This window comes from Bos grunniens, chromosome X, assembly GCF_055505025.1.
Source record: "Bos grunniens cultivar Pamir isolate PY7600 chromosome X, Bosgru_T2T1.0, whole genome shotgun sequence".
Lineage (NCBI taxonomy): Eukaryota > Metazoa > Chordata > Mammalia > Artiodactyla > Bovidae > Bos > Bos grunniens.
The window spans coordinates 139,268,570-139,280,628 of record NC_141194.1 but is presented as its reverse complement, the minus strand read 5'-3'; the positions used below and the strand labels follow the sequence as shown (position 1 = coordinate 139,280,628).

General features: G+C 40.8%; 1 long non-coding RNA gene across 6 annotated transcripts in view; it reads right to left on the bottom strand.

The window, feature by feature from the left end:
• The window catches only part of LOC147341492 (uncharacterized), a 184,851-nt gene that overhangs the window by 111,585 nt on the left and 61,207 nt on the right, over positions 1–12,059 (bottom strand). For 2 of the 6 annotated variants that reach the window (XR_015159830.1, XR_015159825.1), the window contains exon 4: positions 6,892–6,964. The exons of 2 other annotated variants lie outside the window; for them this stretch is intronic. This is a non-coding gene — a long non-coding RNA (uncharacterized LOC147341492). Of the gene's footprint in view, positions 1–6,891; positions 6,965–7,044; positions 7,356–12,059 lie in introns of those variants that run through there. 2 more of the 6 variants (XR_015159833.1, XR_015159829.1) reach the window with 1 other exon arrangement.

Below are 12,059 nucleotides of genomic sequence, written 5' to 3'. Positions count from 1 at the left end.
TTTTTATCTGTTAACTGTTATCAGCTGTACTTCTCTGGACTTTTTCATCTAGAACAGGCTCAGCAAACTTTTCCTGTAAAGGATCAGATAGTAAATATTCTGGTTTTTCCATGTCTACTCAACTCTGCAGCCGTAAGAAAAAAAAAAAAAAAAAACAGCCATAGATACTAAACAAGTGTGGCAGTATTCTGGGCTGATTCGTGTCAATATATGGCAAAAACCACCACAATAGTGTAAAGTTATTATCTTCCAATTAAAATAAAGTAATTAATTCTTTTAAAAAGTGTGGCAGTATTCCAATAAAACTTTACCATTAAAAAGAAAAGAACTGGCTAGCCAAATTCTGCCAATCTCTGATCTAGACAGAAGTTCTCTGAGCAAGAAGGCTAAGATCCCTCATCAGTGGAGGCAGGAGAAATGTGAGAGATTGCTCTATAGGGCAACTAAGTGGGTTAAAGATAACATAGGCCATTATGAGTTCTTCAAATAATTAAAATCTAAAGGAAGATTCTATCTAGACAATGTGGATTGGCATACAAAAGGATACAAGAATGTACATTTTCTGGGAAAAAAAATGGTCCTTGTCTTTTATCAAATTTTCAGAAACACTGATGACACCATATAGGATGGAATCCCATAGCATAAAGGGGAACATCTTGTCCTGAAAACCTACCTTCCCCAGACCCACCCACATCTACCAGTGAAGTTTAGTGACTACTATTATGTCCACTCACATATATTTCAGCAATCATCCTAAAGAAACATATGTTTCACTACCGCCTCCTTTTGGTAGCTATTTACTTACATTAATTGCAAAAAAAAAAAAAAAAAGGCAAATATTCATCACTAAAAGGTTGAGTCTAGGATTCTACCTATTCTTAACCTGATCCTGGCTAATGAAAATAAAATGATGTACTTACAGTTAACAACCCAATTAATGCTCTACCAGACACTGTGCTTATCTTTCATTCTTTTATTTTGGGCATAAATCGATTCTATACACAGAGATACAATCATCAGAATCAGTCTTTTTTTTTTTTTAATTTTATCTTATTTTTAAACTTTACATAACTGCACTAGTTTTGCCAAACATCAAAATGAATCCATCACAGGCATACACGTGCTCCCCATCTTGAACCCTCCTCCCTCCTCCCTCCCCACACCATCCCTCCGGGTCGTCCCAGTGCACCAGCCCCAAGCATCCAGTATCATGCATTGAACCTGGACTGGCATCTCGTTTCATACATGATATTTTACATGTTTCAATGCCATTCTCCCAAATCTTCCCACCCTCTCCCTCTCCCACAGATTCCATAGACTGTTCCATACATCAGCGTCACTTTTGCTGTCTCGTACACAGGGTTATTGTTATCATCTTTCTAAATTCCATATATATGCGTTAGTATACTGTATTGGTGTTTTTCCTTCTGGCTTACTTCACTCTGTATAATAGGCTCCAGTTTCATCCACTTCATTAGAACTGATTCAAAAGTATTCTTTTTAATGGCTGAGTAATACTCCATTGTGTATATGTACCACAGCTTTCTTATCCATTCATCTGCTGATGGACATCTAGGTTGCTTCCATGTCCTGGCTATTATAAACAGTGCTGCAATGACCTAATTAACCTTAAAAGCTTCTGCACATCAAAGGAAACTATCAGCAAGGTGAAAAGACAGCCTTCAGAATGGGAGAAAATAATAGCAAATGAAGCAACTGACAAACAACTAATCTCAAAAATATACAAGCAACTCCTCCAGCTCAATTCCAGAAAAATAAATGACCCAATCAAAAAATGGGCCAAAGAACTAAATAGACATTTCTCCAAAGAAGACATACAGATGGCTAACAAACACATGAAAAGATGCTCAACATCACTCATTATCAGAGAAATGCAAATCAAGACCACTATGAGGTACCATTTCACACCAGTCAGAATGGCTGCGATCCAAAAGCCTACAAATAATAAATGTTGGAGAGGGTGTGGAGGAAAGGGAACCCTCTTACACTGTTGGTGGGAATGCAAACTAGTACAGCCACTATGGAAAACAGTGTGGAGATTCCTTAAAAAACTGGAAACAGAATCAGTCTTATTCAAAGTGAACAGAAGTAATGGAGTGCACTGGTAGGTTGAGGCTATGATTTGGGGGCATAAAAAGGCAATCTTTGGGTTCTGGTGTTAGATCACGCAAAGAGCTTGGAAATTGTCACTCCTGTCCTTGAAACAATAAAAAGCTGGACCAAAAAAAAAAGTCATTAACCTTTCTTGGACCCATGATCTAGACACACAGTAAAATTCAGAGTGACATAGTCCTTGAGTTTACGTACCTGGAACAAAAACCACTGAAATCCACAAGCTTACAGGGAGATTTAAATGATCATTTTGACAAATTTCTGAAGGCTAAATGCAAACTACCTTGAAAATGAGAAACTCCTGGGGGCTGCAGTCTTAGGAAAGCTCCTCACGTGTATGTGGGATTTCACTCCAGGAAGTCACCAGGTTCTCACAGTGAGGACAGGAAAACGATCTCCTTGTGGCCATGGCTGATAATTACTAATAAATCATTAATATAATTTTAAATGTTTAAAAAAAGAAGTATAAGTGATATGGTAAGAAAGGAGATGAAATGAAACCACATAAAATAATTAAAACCAGGAAAAGCAGAAAAAGAGATTAAAAAAGAAATAGCAAACATGAACTTACTAGAAAACAGTTGCAAAGATCATAGCTATAATCTAACTACACAAATCCTTAATTTAATTTTGAATGCTTTAAATATACCAGCTAACAATATGGTATGGAGTGGAAGGAAGCTCTGTAAATACTCTTGTAACTTTTCTGTATACCTAAAACTATTCTAAAATTAAAAGTTTATTATTAAATATTAATTTAAAAATGCAAACTTCATTCCCAAATATATCTTCCTGGCCCACTACCATAGAATTTGAAGTGCCACCATAAAGACCCATCACCTCTAATTCTTATTTTGTAAACGCATCAGGGTATCATACTAAGCCTTATGATTATCTTGATTAACACTCGAGACTGGTGTTTTTCTCTCACCACTTTTTTAACTCACTAAGGAGAGGACTGAAAGAACTAGGCTTTTCACTGAGAAGGGACAGTTACAATGGACCTGGCATGGCCAGGAAGGCAGAGAGGAGTTGGGTGCCCCAGCAGGGGTTACCAATCCTGAGGGCCCAGGACCTGTGTTTGTGAAACCTATGGAATCAACAAGGTAAGCAGGCATATTGAAGCAGTTCAAACCTGCATGTGAAGAGGAGGACCTTCTGGCTCCTGCTGACTTTTATCTCAAGGGCCTTAGCTTGGTATAACAGTACTTCTTCTAGCGGCACTCTCTCAAAGCAGTTCACGACACCTCAAATTAAAAGCCGACCCTCCCTGGTGATTCATTACTTTAGAACTCCACACAATTGTTGAGGGAATTTCAGGAGCACTTGAATGCCTATTTTGTCACAAGTTACAGGAAGGCTGAGAAGAAATGGTTAAAGGAGTGGCTAATTATGTGGTTTTGGAAAAGACTCTTGAGAGTCCCTTGGACTGCAAGGAGATCCAACCAGTCCATCCTAAAGGAGATCAGTCCTGGGTGTTCATTGGAAGGACTGATGCTGAGGCTGAAACTCCAGTACTTTGGCCACCTCATGCGAAGAGTTGACTCATTTGAAAAGACCCTGATGCTAGGAAAGACTGAGGGCAGGAGGAGAAGGGGACGACAGAGGATGAGATGGTTGGGTGGCATCACTGACTCGATGGATGTGAGTCTGAGTGAACTCTGGGAGTTGGTGATGGACAGGGAGGCCTGGTGTGCTGCGATTCATGGGGTCGCAAAGAGTCGGACACGACTGAGCGACTGAACTGAACTGAATTATGGAGAGGAATACAAACTCAGTGGTTTTGCCTCCCAGACATGTTTCAACTGGTGGCTGGGTTCAGCTCAGCAGAGGTGAAATCTCACCTAGCCAAATCAACATGCCTGTGAAAATATCCAGGGGATGAGCGTGAGAAAATCAAATTTTTATCAAGCAAACACTATTTGCTCCTTGGATTTGCTATCACTTCAGGAATGTTTTAAATTCATCTCTCCTAGATCTTCAATGTGCTATGATCCACTAACATAAGCTCTCTGCCTCCTTCTCTAGTTTATCTGCAACAAGTTATATGTAATTCTGTAAATAAATAATTAAAAACAGTAGGAAAGCCTCTTATTTAATGGCTTGCCACCATGAGTCCTTCTCCTTAAACCAAGAATTCTTCTGCCTATGTCAATTATCCCTCCTTTATGCATCTGCAGGCCTTGGTTTTCTGAAGCAGAGCATGTCTGTTGTTCCACGGGTTTTTCACAGAGGAATGGTTTACAGGCAGAGCTGGACAAAGAGAAACAGCTTGCTCCAACAGTTTCCAGATCTAGATCATCATCAGAATCACATGGAAAGCTAGTTAATATACAGATTTCCAGGTCATGCCAATCACCTGGAGGTAAGGCATAAGGATGAGTATGCTAAAAGCATTTTAATTCTAGCTATAATTTAATAAAGACACCCTCCCACCCCCATCCAGTGATTCCAATGATTAAAAAGATTTGAAAACACATGTTTACTTTGCAACCCCATGGACTGTAGCCCTCCAGGCTTCTCTGTCCATGGGATTTCCGAGGCAAGAATCCTGGATTGGGTTGACATTTCCTCCTCCAAGGGATCTTCCTGATCCATGGATCAAACCCAAGTCTCCTGCATTGGCAGTCAGATTCTTTACCAATGAGACACCAGGTAAGACCCATTTTGAAAGCACTGGTCTAATCCAAATTCCAACTAAAGGCTAACATTCAGGACAACAGAGCCACATTGAGCAACTACATTTGATTGGAATACTTCTGAGGAGCGCAGTACCATGTGACAGAGGAGATCTAAGTAAAAACTGGTTCATTAAATCCTATTCATTTATGTTTATAGTCTGCTATCAGTATAAGGAATGTATTTACTTCTGTTCAAGCAAATCAACCTTCCTAGTTCTTAATTCAGTCTTACCTCATCCACTAGAAACCATTCGAGAAACATCCCATTTCTTCACCTTGATCTACCATACAGCATGGGGTCAGTACCAGAATTTAAACACCGATTCATAATTTACCAACTATAAACAGCAACATTCACAGGGAAGCTTCCAGAATTTTCTAGAGTACATGACTCTCTAAATTTGGTTGGGCAAATACCCAAGAGGCCAAATCACCAGGCAAAGTATTCTGGTGGTTGAGCTATAGCAATCCTTTCATTCTCAACCAGAGGAGCTCAGCAGATTCTTCTACCCTATACAATTGTCTCCAAATGTAACTTCCAAGTATAGACCTTAGAACATCATTTTCTAATATATACTATACTGAACACTGCACTTGGAAATCAGAAGACTTCCAGTTAGTTGATCTTAGATAAATCATTTTTTTCTCTCTGAACCTTAGTTTTCATATCTATAAAATAATGGAACTAAACTGAACAAGCTTTTGGAATTATAACTCTAATTTTTCACTGAACTGAGTAGGACCATTTGTAGTATGAGTTCTGGACTTCTCAGGGCTCTAATTATATGTGAGGAATCTGAGAAGGAACTCCAAGAGTTACTTGCTTAGTATTAAATTCAGCCCCAAAGAACTACAGCTTTCATCCCAGCCAGTGCTGGGCCAGTGAGCTACCCAATCACAAGTCAAGGGAACCAGAGAAAACAGTCTGTTACAATGCTGCTCTTAGTCTGAGAGGACCAGTCAGGAAACCCTTGACTTTCAGGATAACTGAGTTCCATGAATGCCAAAGAAAATGGTATAAAGGTTGTTATCCCAATTCTAAATCTCCAAAGTAAGATAAAATCCTGAGTCTTTCCATCTGGACAAGGTTTGTTCAACCTTAGCACCTGGTGGTAGCAATGAAGACAGAGACGCATGCCTTTTGTATAGCCCCTTACAGGGTGGTGCTACTGGCAAAGAGCCCGCCTGCCAGTTCAGCAGTCATAAAGAGACACAGGTTCAGTCCTTGGGTCAGGAAGATCCTCTGGAGTAGGAAATGGCAACCTTCTCCAGTATTCTTGCCTGGAAAATCCCATGGACAGAGGAGGCTGGCAGGCTACAGTCTATGAGGTTGCAAAGAGTCAGACATGACCAAAGCGACTTAGCATTAAACTCCAAAGACCAAATTAACATGGTCAGTGGTTAGCAGGCATATTCTAGCTCTTTGGAAAGACATCTTTTTCTCTCCTTCATATTTGGGTCCTTATTCTCCTTGGTCTCAATCGTATGATTGCTTTGCTATCTGGATCTTTGCTGCCAGTTTCCCATCTGCCTTCTGACTGGGATCATCATTTCTGTTGAAAAAAATCCTCTTTCTGGCCAAACCACAGGCACGAATTTGTTTGGTTTCAGGTTGTAATTTTTTCCTCTTTTTTTCTTTCTTTCTTTCTTTCTTCCTTTTTTCTCTGGTGTGGGTTGGCAGGAGGAAGCGAAGGTATTATTTTGGTCCCCAAAGCATAGCTCAAGTTTCACACTATAAAGCTAACCAGTCTCATAAAACATCATGACAACATCCTCGCCTCTTCTACTGAAAGCCCATAAATAACAGAGGAGGCCATGGGAAGCCCATTTCCCCTCAAAGCATACAAGTATCCTTTTATAATAGTGTTTTTAGAGGTTAGGACCCATACCCAAATATATCACACCTCTGAATGACGTGGTTAGGTTGGAGAGCCATGCTTTGATGGGTGGTGACAGAAACTACTTTCATAGCACACTGTCCTTTATTTGAAAAAAGGAATTTCCCATCACCAAATGAGGCTACATTTCCAGGAAGCCATAAAGTTGCTGACTACCCACAATGTCAGCACAAACTCACCATATCTGTATTACCAAAATGGATGGACTATTTTTCTCACTGTGTGAGTCACCATTGCCATAATTATAAAAGTCTGCAAAAAAAAAACACAAAACACTCTGGTATTTAAGGTTCTACTGGTTGTAATGTACATGTAAAAATCTAATGGAATAGGGGAGGGGGAGAGGGAGAGAAAAGGACAGAATGACTCTGAAAATAAACTTTTCTCAGGTACAGATCTTCTAATACACTAGATCCCTTCTGCATTCTAAGGACCCAGAGTACAGGTCATAATCTGAAATAGGAAATGGATACCCTGTGGAAGATGCCTCAGTTCTCAGACTAATAGGGTAAGATGTGAATTAACCAACACAACCACTTATCCAACTCCTTGTACACAGAGCCCTCCAATCTTCTCTCCTGGGATCATTTAGTCCCATGCTTCGGTTGCAATGCTTTTCCAACCTCTGGAGTCAATTGGTACTCTAGTCAGAGAGAATATAAGAAACTCATAATTGGTATGAGATCCTGGCTGCAGATACTCCTCCAAAATAAAACCATTTTTGTTTGTTTATGCTTTACAATCATCAAGTTCTGTCTTATTTTTTGCTCCAATAACTGCCCCCCTTTTTACATGAATGTGTGCTTAATGTATTGGGGTTGGCCAAAACCAGCCTCTGGGAATCGGTGAAGCTCTGGGAGTTGGTGATGGACAGGGAAGCCTGGGGTGCTGCCGTCCATGGGGTCACAAAGAGTCAGACATGACTGAGTGACTGAACTGAAAACCAACCTGGAAAAACCTGAATGAACTTTTTGGCCTACCCAATGTTTGAGGAACAGCAAGCTGGTTGTTGTGGCCAAAATGGTGTGAACTAAGGGAGAACAGCAAAAGGATGAGATAAGGAACTAGAGGCCCAATTACAGTCCATTGTGAGGACTTTGGATTTTGCTAAAATGAGATGGGAAGTCATCAGCTTTTGAGCTGAGAATTGATAGGAGGAGACGTATTTTAACACCATGATTCTGGATATAATATGGAAAGTAGATTGAGTAGGGCATGGGGGAGAGCCAGGAGGCCAGTAAGAAGATTATTGGTCTAGTCCAGGTGAGAGGGAACGGTGGCTCAGACCAAGGAGATAGCTTCAGGAAGGTTGTCAGAGGTCATCATCTCTGATGGTTCAGTTCAGTCGCTCAGTCATGTCCGACTCTTCACGACCCCATGAATCACAGCACACCAGGCCTCTCTGTCCATCACCAACTCCCGGAGTTCACTCAGACTCACATCCATTGAGTCAGTGATGCCATCCAGCCATCTCATCCTCTGTCGTCCCCTTCTCCTCCTGCCCCCAATCCCTCCCAGCATCAGAGTCTTTTCCAATGAGTCAACTCTTTGCATGAGGTGGCCGAAGTACTGGAGTTTCAGCTTCAGCATCATTCCTTCCAAAGAAATCCCAGGGCTGATCTCCTTCAGAATGGACTGGCTGGATCTCCTTGCAGTCCAAGGGACTCTCTGGAGTCTTCTCCAACACCACATTTCAAAAGCATCAATTCTTCAGTGCTCAGCCTTCTTCACAGGCCAACTCTCACATCCATACATGACCACAGGAAAAACCATAGCCTTGACTAGACGAACCTTTGTTGGCAAAGTAATGTCTCTGCTTTTCAATATGCTATTTAGGTTGGTCATAACTTTCCTTCCAAGGAGTAAGCGTCTTTTAATTTCATGGCTGCAGTCACCATCTGCAGTGATTTTGGAGCCCAAAAAAATAAAGTCTGACATTGTTTCTACTGTTTCCCCATCTATTTCCCATGAAGTGATGGGGCTGGATGCCATGATCTTTGTTTTCTGAATGTTGAGCTTTAAGCCAGCTTTTTCACTCTCCACTTTCACTTTCATCAAGAGGCGTTTTAGTTCTTCTTCACTCTCTGCCATAAGGGTGGTGTCATCTGCATATCTGAGGTTATTGATATTTCTCTCGGCAATCTTGATTCCAGCTTATGTTTCTTCCAGTCTAGTGTTTCTCATGATGTACTCTGCATATAAGTTAAATAAGCAGGGTGACAATATACAGCCTTGACGTACTCCTTTTCCTATTTGGAACCAGGTTAGCACACCAGAATCCCTGAGCCTGCCTTTGCCGATGTTACTGCTGCATAGATTTGGAGACGCCATCCTCCATTGCTGCTCTCTCCCAGCCCAGCCAAGTAGCTGGATCATTAGCTGAGGCTGGATTAGCTGAGGCCAATGTGACTCAGGCCAGTTCTAGACACTTCAGGATTGGCACCTGTTCTGTGCCTGAAGATTGATAGTGTCTGTATATGCTTTTTCAGCCAGGAATTTACAAGTGAACTTGCCCTCATAACCAAAGACACTATCCCATGAGACATTAGATTGGCCCACAGAAACTCAAGACTCTACCCTCACTCCCAGCAGCACAGCTGAGTGTCCTTGCCTTCAACAGCTCTGTGTAAAGAAGCTGTACTGCTATAATACTGTTTTGAGTGCTGGTTATGCCACAAAGCATTGTGCAGATTTCTCAACATGGATTATTTCATTGAAACCTTTCAACAAGCCTATGAGACAGCTTCTCTCATTACTCACTTGTGATGCTTAGTTTTATGTGTTAACCTGACTAGGTTATAGTACCCAGCTAGTCACTCAGATGCTAATCTAGGTGTTACTGTAAAGGTGTTTTCTAGATGTGGTTAACATAAACAGTTTAAGGAGGCCTGTGCATCATCCAACCAGTTGGAAGGCCTTAAAAGCAAAACTGAGCTTTTCCAGAGAAGAAAAAATTCTGCCTCAAAACTGCAGCATCAACTCCTGCCTGAATTTCTAGCCTGCCAGCCTGTTCTACAGATTTCCGGCGTGCCAGCCCCCACAATCAAGTGAACCGATTCCTTGAAATATATATATCCTACCGGTTCTGTTTCTCTGGAGAACACTGACTGATAGACCATTTTGACAGATGAATAATGAGATTCAAAGTAGTTAAGTTGCTCAAGGTCACAACAGCTACTAAGTGCAAAGGAGCAGATGCAAGGAAACTGACTCCAAACCCCACATCCCATCTCCTGCTTCCTCTAAAATATCTACCTCCATTTTTTTTTAATTGAGGCTAAGAAATCTCATAGGAGTACTTCAAAGGTCTGTGTACTTATTATAATATTAATAGCTTATTATTATTAGATACTTGTTACACTTATTATTATTGCTATCATTTACCAAGTCATTGCTTAATGTCAAGCATTGTGATGAGCATTTTCTATGCATTGTTTATCTTATGAAATCCTGATAACAACTATACAAGGTAGTAAATATTATCATCATTTTATAGATGGTAAATGTGAAGATCAGAGATGTTATGTAATTTGTCCAAAGTCACACAGCTAGTAAAAGGCAGCATTGAGATTCAATATCATTGCTCTGGCCTGACTTCTGAACTAGTGTGAGTAGAACCAGTGATTGCCCAGCCCTAGATTCTTAGGAGCCATCGTTAACCCACTGAATCAGTTTATTACTTTTATAGGGCCATGTCTCTGCTTGTTTAGGGTCCTTGGTTCCTGACCCAATTCCAGAATCAATTAAACTTCTAGAACAGTCTCTAGAGGTACTGGATCTATCATTTATACTCTGCATTACTGGATTCTATCCTAGGTAGGCACGATTTATGAGGTCAATAGATCTTATAAAGAGGCATTAAGGAATAGATAGGCCAAGTTTTCTGACTCATGGAATAAGCTTTGAAGTCAGAATACTTAGGTTCAGATCTCTGACCATGAGTATGGTGATTTAGTTGCTAAGTTGTGCCTGACTCTTGCAACCCCATGGACTGTAGCCTGCCAGGCTCCTCTGTCCATGGAATTTTCCAGGCAAGAATACTGGAGTGGGTTGCCATTTGCTTCTCCAGGGGATCTTCCTGACCCAGGAATCAAACCCAGGTATCCTGCACTGCAGGCAGATTCTTTACCAACTGAGCTATGAGGGAAGTGACCTTGAGTATATCAGCTAACTTTTCTGAACCTTAGTTCATTCATTTGTAAAATGAAAATAATTGTTATGGGGTTGTTTTGAGAATTAAAAAGGTAATGTGAGGAAAACATTAGGCTGGAGTATAGGCTTACCAAAAGTGAGGTATATACAATTATAGAACCATCAGCCCTGGCTGTTGGGGCCGGAAGCTGAGCTGAGCACCTAAGCAGGCACCCTGGGATTTCTGACTGGGCTCCAAACTGGAACAAACTGCTCAAGAACAAACACAGCCAGGTCTTTATAATTCACTGGGTAGACCTTATGCTCAGTAAGCAGTATCTTAAAACCAAATAGGCTCAAATCAGATTTAGAGAAAAGAAAAATGATGTGTTCTAACCAACATTCTTATACCTTTAGCACTGTGTGTAAGAGATACCATTTCACCTTTAGTTCCATTCAGCTCTCATTTTGTGAGCTCCTACTCTGTGTCAGAGCCTGTGCTAGGTATTGGGGTATAGGAAGAATGAGGTATCATCTTGTTCTCAATCAGTTCTGAGTCTAATGGGTTCATGGGAGTGGAAGAGTGAAAACAGACAAGAGTATTTTACATAGCCAATGTTTATGTGACACTTACTTTATGCCAGGTTCTCTTTCAAAGACTTGTATCAACATAGTGAAGTAGCTATAATTATTATTCCTATTTAACAGATGAGGCAACTGAGACATAGCAACATAGAGTAACTCATCCAAGGTTACTTTGCTAATAAATGACAGAGTCAGGATTGGGATAGACCTCACTATACTACTGTACTCAAACAAGATTTCCTTGTTACTTGTCAGGATACCTCCTGGAGATGACTGGAAGAGCCTTGCAAGGCTCCAGAGACTCTAGAGGACTGGTGAATGTTAATATCCTCTAAAAAGTGGCAAATTCCTTAATAGCAAAGCAGAGAATAACCAGAACATCAAACAATGAATTTTACTGCCTGCAATGTGGAAGACCTGGGTTCGATCCCTGGGTTGGGAAGATCCCCTGGAGAAGGAAATGGCAACCCACTCCAGCACTCTTGCCTGGAAAATCCCATGAACAGAGGAGCCTGATAGGCTACAGTCCATGGGGTCGCAAAGAGTCGGACATGACTGAGCGACTTCATTCACTCACACATAGAACAGCAAAAATATGAGAGGTTCTCTTTATTAGTTATATTTTACTATA